At 40.1% G+C, this 14,846-nt stretch overlaps 2 protein-coding genes across 2 annotated transcripts in view; one reads left to right on the top strand and one right to left on the bottom strand.

Moving 5' to 3' along the window:
• LOC109417953 (D-aspartate oxidase) overlaps nucleotides 1-11,128 on the bottom strand; it is a 104,110-nt gene extending 92,982 nt beyond the window's left edge. The window contains exon 1 of the mRNA XM_029869534.2: nucleotides 10,889-11,128. The gene's annotated coding sequence lies outside the window, so the exon portion shown is untranslated. The remainder of the gene's footprint in view (nucleotides 1-10,888) is intronic.
• LOC134288479 (uncharacterized) overlaps nucleotides 1-14,846 on the top strand; it is a 429,933-nt gene that overhangs the window by 4,575 nt on the left and 410,512 nt on the right. The window lies entirely within an intron of this gene.

Genomic DNA, 14,846 nt, shown 5'->3' with positions numbered 1-14,846 from the left:
ATTCAAGCATCAAGCTCGAAAAATCAATGGCTCTCAAAACAGCTGAAGAGACAATGGAGATGCAAAAAGTTCCATTCAAGGAAGCAGGCCGCTATTTGTCGATTGGGGAGGAGACCCTGATGATCGAAGATCCACGTCTGGCTACCTGTTTACCATGCAAGGAGCGGCGATATCCTGGAGCGTCAAGAAGCAGCCAACAGTAGCTCTTTCGTCGTGCGAGGCGGAATACATGTCGCTCTCGCGGACAATACAAGAGGCTATGTGGTGGAGGAACCTGCGATCGGAGTTCACGGAAGTTGAAGCGATGCCCATCTACTGCGATAATCAGTCCGCAATCAGCATCGCAAGGAATGGATCCTACAACCCTAGGACGAAGCACGTGAGCATTCGTTACAATTTTATTCATGAGTGCCTTGAACAGAACAACGTGAAGCTGGAGTACATCCCCACGACGGATCAAGCTGCGGACGGTTTAACGAAAGAGATGACCATTCAGAAACAAGCTAAACTACGACAAATTTTAGGAATCGCGGACTAGGAAGGAGTATTGAATATGTGTAGTAGTCCGCAACTCACCTTAGCCTTAGCAACCAATAATTATTTATAGTCGTTATAGACTATAGATTATTAGTTATAGATTATAGTCGTTAAATAAATCATTCCACTGTAATACGTTCAACTGAACAGACCGTTTTTCATTATCAAGACAAAACTTTCATGAGCTTTCTCTGAGATTCCTAAAGAGATTCCGTCTTTGATTCCGTCAAGAGCTCTTGCCAGGATTCATCCAAAGGGTACTCCCGAGATTCTTCCGGAGATTTTTTCTAAGATTTCTCCTCCAGCAATTCCATCCTTAATTCTCCTAATAGTTTCTTTTGAAATGTCTTCGGAATTTCACTTTCAGAAGGCATTCCTGAGAAATTTTACCCGGGATTTCTTTCGGGATTCCTCCAGGCGTTCTCTCAGGAATTTATTCCGAGATTCCTCCAGAAACTCATTCCAAAATTCCGTCAGGGTTTCCAGGAATTCTATGCGAGATTACTCCCGGAGTTCCTTCTGGGATTTCTTAAGGAGTTCATTCTGAGATCCTTCCAAGAATCCTACAAGAACTTTCTTCAGTATTCCTCTAAAAACTTCTTTGGAATTTGTCCAGGGCCTCCTTCCAGGATTCTTTCAGGAACTACTTCTGGCATTGCTTCAAGAATTCCTTCCGGGATTCCCACGGGGGTGCTACGGTGATCTGATTTTGTTGCCGCTTATCATGTGCACCAGTGCTCAGTTTTACCAACATTTACTGAATACAGCAGCGGGAGAAAATAAGGAAAAACGCGCTTTGGCAAACAAGGTTTGTGAAAAGAGGTGTTGTATGCCTTTTCACACGCAATTCCCACTCTCTGTAGGAACTTCACTTACACATCGACACTCTGAAATTGAAAATTATTGCCGCTTTTTCATGATCAACACTTTTATGAGATCTTATGCGATGTAAGCGTTTTGCACCGATATCCCTCGTAAAAAGGTAAACATGCAAATTTCACGACTGTGTTTGTGAATATTTTGGCTGGAGCATAAATTTATGCTCCACGTAAGGAGGCACAGTCCAACCTGTCAAACTCCACAGTGAAAAAATAGGTTGCCGTCCCCTTGGGGATTCCGGTAATTCCACCGGAAACTTCTTCCGGGTTCCACCAAGAACCTCTTCCGGGATTCCCCTCCAGATTCCTTCTTTTGTACATTCCGATAAGCCGAGTGGACCGTATTTTTGGGGGAAACTCGGAACCGCAATAAAAACGCGTCCGATTTGCCCAAGTTCAACAATAGTTATGCTTTTATGAAAGAAAGATACATGTGAATGTGTGAGAGGGTTTTTTCTGCCAGCGCAGAACTGGTAACGGTAGTTGGACAAGGGGTTTGGTTTCTCTCCCAACATACTTCCTGCATTCATTCGGAAGCTCCATCAGGGATTTCTCCGGGTTTATTTTTCTAGGTTTCTGCCAGGAATTGCTCCTGAAATTTCTTCGGCAGCTCCTTCGCGGATTTCTTCGTGAACTTCTTCCGGGATTCCTCTTGGAACTCATTCCGGGCTTTAGAAACTGATTCCAGAATTCATCCAGGAACTCTTTTCTGGATTCCGTAAAGAGCTTCGTTTGGAGTTCCTGCAGATCCTCTGGAAGTTCATTATGGAATTCTTTCAGATGTTTCTAATGCAAATCATCCAGAAGTTGATTAGGGAGTATATTGAGAAATTCCTGCTGCAGTTTTTGTTTATGGATTTCCTCAAGGAACCTACAGGATTTCCTTAAGGAAATACTCCAGCTAATTCCTCCTGGTTTTTATCAGAAGCTATTAGGAGAATTTCGGATGGAATTCCTGGAGAATTCCCGGAACTCCATGAGAAATCCCTTGAAGTCCCAGAAGGAATCCCAGAAGAAACTCCTGGAAGGATTTCAGAGGTAACTTTAGAAGGAAAAAGAATCTCAGATATAACTGCCTGAGACATCACAGTAGGAAATCCTAGAGTAATCCTAGAAAAATAAATTGTGGAGAAACCACGGAAGGAATTCCTGGAAGAATCTCAGGAAAAATTGCTTGGGTAATCTTGAAAGGAGTAATCCTAGAGCTTGTCCTAGAGGGATCTCGGAATTTATTTCTAGAGAAATTTCGGAAGATTTTTTTTTAAATCCAGGAACTCCTGAAATCCTTTCGCCAGTACCTCCCACAACGGCAAAAATCTCAGAAAGTATTCCTCAAGCAAACCAGGAAAGAATCCCTGGAAGAATCCCGGGTGTACTTCTTGGAGGAATCCTGGCAAGAGCTCTAGAAGGAATCCCAGGAGGAACCTCTTTAGGAATCTCAGAAGAAAAAAACTGGAAGAACGCCAGAGGGAAATTCTGAAGTAAGCCTAAATAAATCACCGGAAGAATCTCATCAAGAACTCCCTGGGAATCCTACAAAAAGCTCTTGTAGCAGTCCAGGAACAAATTTGTGAAGAAATCGCGAAACATTCCTGAGATTCTTGTGGAATCCCAAAAGGAACTCCTGGAGCGGTGCTACCGTACCACTTTTCCACGCAATTTCCGGCGTATGGCAATACGTGTTGCCAGTAGTGTGTACACTGTACAGGTATCCGTAGGTCGGCTCCAGAGGCACGTACTCCTCCATTTGGGAAATTTGTGCGCGACAGCGGATTCTAAAGATAAATGGCAACAAGAGTAGGACAACGCGGATAACGGAAGCTGGACCTACTAGCGCATTCCAAATGTATCGGCATCAACGTCCACAAAACAATGCGAAGTGGACTTTTACCTGAGGCAATTTCTGTCAGGCCATGGATGCTTCAGAAGTTCCTACATCGATTTGGACAAGCAGAATCCCTGCTTTGCCCAACCTACCCAACCTGGCCAACGCAGTGGTTAAAAGGCTCTACAGATGAGGAGAAAAAAAACCTGCCTGGTCAACGAGGAGACCCCGAAGCATGTGGTGTAGTTAAATACGTAACGAGATGCTAGGGGGCTGTTCATAAACCACGTAGACCAAAATGTGGCCATCTCAAACCCCCCTCCCCCCTCGTAGACTTTTGTCCATACAATTTCTTTTTAAATTGTATGGAGCATAGAGTTTGGCCAGACTTTGGAAGTCTCAGCAGCGTTTCAGGGGGTTGGGAGGGTACCTGGAGGTTTCAGGGCATTTTAGGGGGTCACAGGGGGATTGGGGGTCCCAGGAGGCTAACACTTGTCTCTGAATTGTCCTTAAAACCTCGTTAAACACCCCTTAAACCCCCGTAATACTATTGAAACGGCTCTGAAATCTTCGTTATCCCTTTTAAATAGCTCCTGAGACTTTTTGAAACTCTCTGAAACGCCTCGAAACGCCCCTGAAACCGCTTGAATTGACCTCAAAATGCTCGTGAGACTCCTCCAGAAAAACCGTTGAAACCCATAATCCCATTGAAACGCCCATGAAATCCCCTTAACTTATTTGAAGTGCCGCTGAAACCTCCTGAAACCCTTTGAAGCGCTCCTGAAATGTCTCTGAAACTTCTATAATCACATTGAAACGCCCTTTAAGTCCCCGTTATCAGTTTGAAATACTACTGAAAACCATCGGAAAGCTTTTGAAAGGATCCAGACATTCTTGAAACCCCCTTGTAAAGCCCTTTGAAGGCTCCTGAGACCTCCATTGAAGCGCCCTCAAAGCCCCTTACAATTTCCCTGTAATTCTCGTTATTCTTCATTACACCAACAAACCTTGCCATGAAAATGTTTGGCTCTCCTCAGGCCAGACCACACACATACACGAAAAAGACGGATCATATATTCTACTTTTTCGATCTTGTTGCCGTCCTTTTCATGCTCATGTTACATCTGTCAAAATTACCTGAAAGTTTGTCAGTCATTTTGAGGTTAGGTTCGTTGGTAGTAAAGAATACTATTATAACGTCCCTGAAAGCCCCATAATCCCATTGAAACGTCAACGAAGCATGTCGGAACGTTTAAGGGCTCCAGAAATCCCCTGAATCGCCCATGAAGCATCAGGTATTCTTTTTTTTTTGGGGTCTCTGTTTCCCCATTAAAGCCCTGACTTAACTTATGCACAAAATTCTCTCTTTTTATTCCTTTTTTAATTTATTTACTTTTTTTAATGTATACACTTTTTTAATTTATGCACCCCGGTCAATGATCATTCCAATCCAATACAGTTTTGGAGTGTTTCAAATCAACCTAACTACTCTGGAGTTCAGAACATCAGGTCTACACATGCTGTGTTGCTAAATTAGGCCTAAAATTACACTACCGATCACATGTATCACGATGATAAGAATCCACCAAATGGGGTAACGGAGCCTGTGGGGCACCTGGGCACTCCTCACAGTAAGCGACATCAATAGTGCTGGCCCATCTTTTGGTTATTATGCATAAAACTCTTGCTCATCCTTTTTTCCTTTTTTTTTCATAGATGATATATTACGACTAGATCTTGCATTCTACTCTTGCATCTTGATTATACTCTAGATCTTGCATTATACAGTAGGCATACCACAGTGTTATTTATACACCAGATTTTAAATATAATATACCAAAAAATATAGACCTTTTGAATGGCGCTTACGTCACTTTGCAGAATTACGGCAATACCTAATGAGCCTAAGTGGTAGCGGTGAGTTTAACCCCCACACGATGAGTTGGTTAGCTAGGTCTTCTTTAGAAAGAGCAGAAATAGAAGGAGGTAGCTGTGCGCAAAATGCCAGCGAAGCGAACTTCATATCATCCCCGGCTAGCGCGTTGGGGAGAAAATGTTTTATTACAAAATATGTATCAGCATTTCACGACACAGAGAACCTTATAAATGCACAAACAAGAGACATAACAAATTAACACAGCACGACACAAAACATAAATGCGCCCTGTTGACGATGACGAGGTTTCATAATTTTTCTAGGTTCATCAGTCATCCTGGAATTGTATTTTGTATTGCAGTTCGCCTTTTAGTTCACAGTACAACTAATCTCAATCGCCAAATTGCTTACAACAAGCAATCGCAGCCCTCAGGTAGGGGAAAGAGGGGCACAACGCCCCGGCTAAGCATTTGTGGTCATAAACCTCAAAAGATGCTAATTTGAAGGTCGTATTCTGCCTTGGAGAGCAGTTTACTTCTTTACCTAAGAGACTTCAACTTTTGACCCGCGTGCCCACAAAATTTCCCATTCAAATAAACAATTCAAAAAAGTGTTACTTTTTAGGTGCCGGGAAACTGCAGGAGGCAAAACGCCCGCTGGCATTTCCCGCTTTGACTTGTTGTGAAATACCAAGGGGCTCCATCGAACTCTTCGCAGCAGCAAATGAAAGAGTAGGAGGCGCGTGGTAGTTTAATGGGTTGATTCCATATAATCAGCGCGCAATGTCTTAATTTCTGTGCGCTGCAAATTACGGAATCTTTCCAAATGTCGTTGTTCACGCTTTTCAGCCGTTCTTGGGCTTAAACTGCTCAGTTTGAGTTCTAGTTTGCTTGCATCTAACGAAAACCTTTACAATATGATGAAATCGCGTGAAGGCGTTTTGTCCGCAGCTCCCCTACTCAACTACATTCGATTCTTTTTTTACACGAATCGTTTTTTTTTCTTTTCTTCGCTATAACTCAGTTAATTTTGAACCAATTCATCTGATTTTTTGTACACGGATAGTACTTACTGTGCCTACATGTGTACAAATATTTATGAGAATCAGTGCAAAATTGCCTGAGTTATAGCAAACATCCAACCCGTGCAAAAAAAAAAAAAAAGAATCGGGTGTACTGCATTTGTACTAGCGTTGAGTAATTTTGAATCGATGTTGCGAAGTTTTTGTTCCAATTAATCGATTTTTTGAATCGATGTTGAAGCCCCACGAAATCGATCGAATCGATTTTTTACATGCGATTTTTCTTTCGATTCAAAAATATGAAATTTCTTTTTTTTTCAGAATGATTCCGAATGGATTCCGAACATTTTTTTTTTTTGAGAATCCCCCTCAAGATTCTAGATGAATGTTTCTTAATAATGTGGAAGTCTTAGGAACCCTCTCAGGGTTATGGGGTAATCTCTGGGGATTCTAAAGAGATGTCTTTCAATACTGCAGGAGAATTTCTCTCAGATTCTAGGAGAATACCTCTCAGGATTTTGGAAGAATCCGTCAGCGAGTTCTGGGAATATTCGTCTAAGCATTCTGGGAGATTCCCGAGGGAAAACTTCTCACAGGATTCTGAGGGAATCCATCACCACAAAATTCCGAGAAAATCCATCCCGGGAATCCCTCAGGATTCTGAAAGGATTGCTCTAAAAATTCTGAGAGAATCCATTTCAGAAAACTGGAGTAATCTCTCCCAGAATTCTAGGGAAATCCTTAATAGAATTCAGGGAGAAGTCCTATTGGAATAGTTTTTCTCGCTCTTTTCTGGGATAAGGCCCCTTAGGATGCTGGTGTGATAATATTCAGCATTTCGGGGGAATCTCTCACATAATTTGGAATGGAGAATCCTCAAAATTATGAAAGAGTCTCTTTAAAAAAATCCGGTTGATTTTTTCTCAATAGTATTATATAGGAATACCTATCAGAATTCTAGGGAATCTCTGGATTCTAGGGAAATACATTTCAGGATTTTGAGGTATTCCCTACCAGGGTTCCCTACCAAGGGTAAAATCCCTTTCAGAATTCTAAGAAAATTCCGGATGATCTGGGCCGATTCCTCTACGGATTCTGGAAGATTCTCACATAGGATCCCACTCAGAATTCTGAGGAAATCTTTCTCAGCATTCTCAGGAACTCTTCTCAGACTTCTTGAGAATCATACTCAGCATTCTCAGAATTGTGGTGAAATTCCTCTCAGCATTCTGGGGGAATATTTCTTGGAATTCTGGGGAAATCCCACACAGGATCACTATAATCATGCAAAGAATTCTGCGTAAGATCCTTTTAAGATTTTGGGGGAAATATCACTAAGTATTCTGCGGGTCCCCAGATTCTCTGAAAATTCGCCTTTCTGGGGTAATCCCGGTCCGGATTTAAGGGAAATTTCTCTCAAGACTCTGGGGAACTTGTCTCATGATTCTGGAGAAACCCTTGGGATTCTGGGGCTATATTTTTCAAAATTTTATGTGACATTCTTTCAGAATTATTAATTATTGAAGAATCTCACGAGACCCTGGAAAGAATTCTCTAGAGAAATTTGGATTTTGGAGAATCCCTCGCATAGATTTTGTGATTCCTCTTAGGGTTCGGAAGAAATCCTTCTCAGCATTCTACGAGAATCCCAGTAGAATTCTGCTTTCTGTGTTCTGGAACAGTTGCTCCCAAAAAATCCCTTTCAGAATTCCTGGAGAATCCCTCTTAGTAATCAGGGAAAATCTATGACAAGATTATGGGAAAATTCCCTTGAGATTCTGTTGTAATAGTTTTGAGTATTCTAGAGGAAATACTCTCAGAGTTCTGCAACAATCCCTTTATGTTAGAATATCTCTCAGAATTCCAGAGAATCCTTCTCAGGATGCTGGGGAAGTCCATTTTAGAAGTTATCGTAATCCCTTCCAGGGAAATCCTAGATATATTTTTCTGGAATTACCCCTCTCATGATCCCTCTCAAGATGCTGGGGAATTACCTGTAGAATTCTCAAGAATACCTTTCGGGACTCTGGAAAATTATTCTCAGCATTCTAATGGATTCCACCTACACTGAAAAAAGTTTTCACATTGTTTTCATCTGATTTTCACATGGACTGTTTCCATACGCGTATCCATTGAATTATATGGGAATATCACATAGATTTTGCGAAGTTATGTGATTTTCCAATAGAAGTTATGTGATTTCCTAATGTTTTCCATATACCGTATCGATTTCATGTGAAATTTCCAAAGAAATTTTCATCGGAAAATCCAATAACAGTTATATAGCCAATGGAAATTTTCCATGTGATATGTGATTTATTTTTTCAGTGTAGGATATTTAGGGAATTCTGGGAGAAAACTTAAAAGGATTCTAGAGGCACAGACAAACAAACGTATCACTTGGAACAAAATGCGATAAAAATCATCGTCAAGTGAGTAGAGTGAGACGTCTGTTTGGCTGTGCTAGAGGAATTCTTCTCAAGATTCTGGGGTCCTATCTCACAGAATTCTGTGACAATCCCGCCCAGTATTTTGAGGGAACATTTCTCAGGATTCCAGAATCCTTTTTAGGATTCTAAGCTACCCGTATTAAGATTCAGGGTCATTTTTTTATGTTTCTTGGGGAATTATCGTAGGAATCCGAACATCTTTTTTGTGAGAATCTCTCTCAGTATTCTAGATGAATTTATCTCAAAATACCAGAAAAGTCTTACTTTCTTTTCCAGATAATGTCGCTCAGGATTCTGGTGTATTTTCAGCATTCTGAAGCATTCTCCATAGACTAATTTCAAGAACTCGATGTACCAAAGAAAACCATTAAATTTTCCGTGTCCAGTCCGGTACCCAATAAATATTCATTACCGTGTATTTTTTTCTGTGTAAGTTGCCTTTCGCGTAAATTATATTTTGCGTGTTACACCGATCTGACAGCTCTGACAGTAAGGGACTAAACATAAATTACGTAAGTGGGTACCAAGGGTTGTTCACAATCTGCGAACTTGACTGTGGAAAAAATCGCGACCATGCACCATCATAATTCAAGAGAAACTCCTTTCAGAATTCTTAAGAAGTTTCTTTAAAGATTCTGGGGGAATTTCTCTCAGCAGTCTGCAGGAATTTATCCCAGTTCTCTATGGGAATACTTCTTAGAGTTCTGGGGAATCTCAGGATTTTTCTTTCGATTCAATTTTTTTTTTTCAGATTCGCAAAGTGTTTGATGTGCAATCTCAAATTTTGATATTGAATTTATTTAGGTAAATAAAACATACCATGAACATGAACTATATGCAGCAAACGAATCATTTTATAGTTTTGTAAAATTTCATAATATCGAATCGATGTGAAAACATCGATTCATAACATTCGATTAAATCGGTGAATCGATTGTGCTGATCCGATTCGAATCGATTCACAAAAATCGATGTCTCCGCCAAATTTGCCCAATACTATGGCAGACCCATCATTTGTTTTTTGATTTCAAAGCGGCGCACGATTCAGCGAAGAGAAACGAGTTATGGCAGTTTATGATGGAACATGGTTTTCCGACGAAGAGGATTAGACTAATTCGTGCGACACTTGACGGATTGAAATAAGGTGTACGGGTTGGGGATTGAATTTCGTCATCGTTCGTTACCTTAGACCAGGGGTTCCCAACCTTTTTGAGGTGGCAACCCCCTTTAAGAATTGTCGAAACATCTGGGGCCCAATATTTTTTAGGAAAAAAAAATTGAATTAAATGAACGAAACCGCGTTTTTTTTGGGTACAGTGACGTAGCCAGAAACATACTGTCGACACTCACATTTCGTAAACAATAATGTCATGCTCATTCAATTTGAATTATAGCTGAAATATAGCGGCGCAGCCGAATCTTTTTTCTTTTGAAGGCGTTTTATACTGAAAATTTGTTCCTAAAATTGTGGCTTTTGGGGGTGGCGGTTTTCAAAATTAAAAGTTGGTATAATTTGCACAAAATAGAATAAAAATTTAACATTTTTTTTTGGTAACATCGCGGCCCCCTTGGACTGGCTTCACGGCCCCCAGGGGGCCGCGGACCACCGGTTAGGAACCCGTGCCTTAGACAAACTGAAGCAGGGTGATGGTCTTTCGAACTTACTGTTCAACATAGCACTAAAAGGAGCGACAAGGAGAGCTGGTGTTCAATAAATTGAAACCATTGTCACACGGTCCCATAATGCTCCTGAGCTTCGCGGACAATATCGACATCATCGGGATCGAGCGTCAGGCCGTGTAGATTGCACAAGCATCACAAACCGTGCGTCTCCATTTGTTCAATAAATTCAATGAAATTACCGATTTACATAGAAGAATGAAATGTGGTTTTCCTATTAGCAAACTAGGAACATTCTTTATGTAAACATCGTTCTTTAATGATTATGGCAGAGTACTTTCAGATACCTATGTATGTTTTTATCCGTTAGGCCATTTCACCCCATGAGTGTATCTCAAACCATGTTTTAGCATCTATGTCTGTAGAGCACATCGAACACATGACTAGAAGTATAGCTTCAATAGCCATTTATCCAACGACATGGCAAGGTAAGTGTGAACATAGCGGAGAGAAAATGAATTACATCGATGTTTTCAGTTAAACTCGACAAATGCAGTATGAATGACGACAAAATTATGAACCCTCTCCTAGTGGAATTATATCGGACAGCGATAGTGAAATGGAACTACCAAAGAAAATCCTCTCCTGAATTATTTATTCTAAGATTGTAATCCTCCTCACCTGTTAGTTCTAGTGTTGTGTTCGTTTCACACGTCGGTGGAATGGTCAAAATGGATCTCCTTCACTTCTCACAGATGAAACTGCAATATTCACTTCGTCTCGTCACGATGGAAGACGGCACTTAGTGAAAGACCACCGTAGGGTCTTGATATCCAGTAGACGATGTTACGTCACGAAACACGAAGAAAAAGGCACAATCTGTCGCCACTGCCAGAGCGAGCAACGTAGAACTGAAAGATGAACAAACATCGAATGCGACGATTCGATTACACAGCGTAACAAAAATTAACTTTTTGTCTGTCTCAAGAGCAAACTCATGTGTCTCCGAAGGATTTTGGGCCGCTGAATCCGAATCCGGGCTCAGATTTGCTCCAACACGTCACAATTTTGAGCTATACCTCAATTTATAGGGCAAAATATGCGATTTTGGGCTTTTTTGACTGCAAGCCATTAAGCAAGGAAATATTTTTTTTAAGCAATCAAAAGGTTAATTGGTCAATTGACATCTAAATTAACGACCTTTGCAAAATATTTCGTTTTACCAAATCGAATTTGATAGTTTTAAGCGATTTATGTTAGGTACGATATTTCCCATACAAGTCACCCTCCAAAAGTTGCATGCAAGTTTTCATACTAACATAAAATGCTTAAATCTATCAAATTTGATTAGGTAAAACGAAATATTTTGCATGAGTCGTTAATTTAGATGATAATTGACCAATTAACCTTTTGATTGCTTAAAAAAATATTTCCTTGCTTAATGGCTTGCAGTCAAAAAAGCCCAAAATCGCATATTTTGCCCTATAAATTGAGGTATAGCTCAAAATTGTGACGTGTTGGAGCAAATCTGAGCCCGGATTCGGATTCAGCGGCCCAAAATCCTTCGGAGACACATAAGTTTGCTCTTGAGACAAAAAAATGTTGCGCTGTGTTATTTTCACTCATACTGGTGTAACAAGCTGCTATAATCACAGTCACAGAGTCACAGCGTTCGTTGGAGAGGATTCATAAAGATGCCTGATGGGGCGGTTGGTCGGTTGGTTGTTGTTGGCAATAAAGATGTAGGGAGAAGCGCAGTTGTTTGCCGGTAAGCCGCTCTGTTGATAAGAATTGATGATAGCTCCCAGACAATGGAGTGCAATATTTCGAGGTTATCTATCGGAGGAATAGGGTATTAGAAGGTGTCTAAATTCGAATAAGTAAATACAATCGAGTCTCCGATTAAACGCTGCCTCCCACTTCACGTCCACCGCAATTTCTCAGCTGTCTTACATCCAATCCAACTGATTTTTAGTGCAGTTAGTCCTTACTGTCTGTTACAGACAATATACACAAGCAAAATGGTCATAGGAAAAGAAAGTTCTCAGTTAATAACTGTGGAAGACCTCTTTGAACTCTAAACTGAGAAGCATGCTTTATCCCAGTAGAAACGAACAGCGAAAAGAAAAAGAAGAAGTTATACTTGAGAGAATTAGGAGCAAAGAAGTGTAAGTGACAAAGCCCCATTTTCGAATAATTTTATCGCCTAATTTCATCCCATACAAAATCTTAAAAAAGTTCCCAAATTCTTAAAATCTGAAAAATGGTATGATATACTTAGCTCAAAATCGACAAAAATTGTCACTTTCATCCCTTTGCATCTGAGTCCCCCGCTTCTGAATCAGCCCTTATTTCAGGGAGATCAGGGATGTTAGTTAGGGCAATTCAGGGTCCAGATTTTTATGGGTTTACTTCTGAAACTCTACTAAGAATTACTTTAGAAATTCCTCAAGATTATCGTTAAAAAAAAACTCGGAAATTTATTCTGAAATTTACTACAGGCATTTCTTTAGAAATTCTTTAATAAATTCTTTCAGTGATTGCTTCAAAAAAATCAGATGTTCCTTCAAAAATTCATTCAGGTTTTTCTTCAGCCCACCACAGATACTCATTGGAATCAGAATGTGTTACAAATAAAACTTGTAATAAATGTTATAATCTGTACTCCACGCTTTTCAGAAATTCTTCAAGTTTTTTACAAATCCTACAGGGATTGCTTAGGAAATTCTTCCCAGGGTTTCTCAGAGAATTCTCTGAGATATTTCTACTGTGATTTCTGCAGAAATTCTTACAAAGTTTTTTTTAATTGCTCTTTCGCAGCTCCATCCGAATCAGATATCAGAAGTATCTCCTGGGATGCCCTGTAGCAACTATGGAGGTATTTCCTATAGAACCCCTCAAGCAATCCCAGGGGGAATTTCGAAAGGAATTTCTGAGGAAAACCGTGAATCAGTTTCAAAATGAATCTTATGAGAAATTTCGTAAGAAACTCCTAAAGAAGTCCCAAGAAAAATCCCTGGAGATATTTTCAAAGAAATCCATTGACAGGGATGCGTTCGGAAGGAATACTAAGAGCCAGAGATGCCAGACCTGTATATCTGTATTTTTCTGTATTATACAGATTTTTAACCTTCTATACAGACAAGATACAGAGTACAGAAAAATACAGATTTTGAAAATGTTATACAGATTTCTCCAGAAAACACACAATTTGAAATTATTTTCAAAAAAAATAATGAAAACTTTTTAAATTGCTGCTTAAACTTTAAAGAATTAATGAAAATTTGCACATTTTCATACATGTTTTAGAAAAATAAATACCAGAAAAAATTAAAAACCGTCGAAAAGTAGTACATTTTTTTTACCCTCAAATACGGCGATACAGAAAAATCAGTATTGATACAGATTTTTGATAAAATAATCTGGCATCTCTGCTAAGAGCTACTAAGAGAAATCTTTAGATGAATTCTTGCTAAAACAGTTCTAAGAAATCCTGCAAGAATCTTCTTTCGGCAAATGTGCAAATGCACGATAGTGAAGTTATTTCTTTGGGGGTGTTATGTAGTAAACTTTGCTGATAAGTAGCAATCAACTCAAATATGTTTGAGAACTCCTGAGCAAATTTACTTTGCCAGAAGCCTATCTGTATACAACATTATCTTCAACTTCATGTATCACACTCAGTGACATGACGACCAAAAATCTAGACTGCAAATTGTTCAAAATTAGATATAATATAGGATTTATCGAATATTATTTTTGTATAAGCAAAATCTGATAAATCCATTTATTTATTTATTTTTTCTTAACCAACAATTTTGAAAGAGGGAAAAGCCCCTTTGAGTGATATCCTCAATATCTGATAAATCCAATATTATATCGTATTTTGAACAATTTTGCTAAATTTTCTAGGCACATGTCGGTTTGTTGCACAAAGCCTCTACCCGATCGGTTCAGGCTCACGTAATACTTTCGTGTGTCTTTAGCGTGATACAGCTCTGCCATCGCTTCACGATTTCGTTCTTCCTGCTGGCGCTTCTTCCTCCGAAAGACTGAGTTCTGCCTGTTCCGCGCCTGTCTATAACGTGCCTCATTCACGCTCGTACGGTGTTGCCACATTCTTGCCCATGCTGCATTCTTCTCGTTTTTCAACTGTTCACATTCACCGTCGTACCAGTCGTTTCTGTGATTCGGAGTCGCAAAGTCTAGTGCTGCTTTCGAGGAACTACATATGACGGATCGGATGTCCCTCCAGCCATCTTCAAGTGTATCTGCGTCAAGCTGCTCTTCCGTTAGTAGGGTCACTGCTAGCTGCTGCTCATAGTCTTGATCCACTTCTACGTTATTACCCGTAGTAAGAAAATAGAGAGCGAAAAAGGTGCAAAATCGCTAATAGACCTCCGCTGGTATGTTTAATCGTTATGGTGTCTTCTACAATAAGTGCGCGAATTGGCCAAGGAATACTGCGCCGAAAACACCGAAATGATTTTTCTTACAGGCGGAGATGTATGGGCGCTTGCGCGTACAAATTTTCGCGCAACGCATAATACATAGCTGCTCGATGTTGAGCCGCGGCGTTCGAGGAGAGATGGGAGATCGAAGACGATTATGATGAGAGATAGGAGATAAGACATGATAT

Source organism: Aedes albopictus, chromosome 2 (genome assembly GCF_035046485.1).
Source record: "Aedes albopictus strain Foshan chromosome 2, AalbF5, whole genome shotgun sequence".
NCBI lineage: Eukaryota > Metazoa > Arthropoda > Insecta > Diptera > Culicidae > Aedes > Aedes albopictus.
This window is presented reverse-complemented; position numbering and strand designations above follow the sequence as displayed.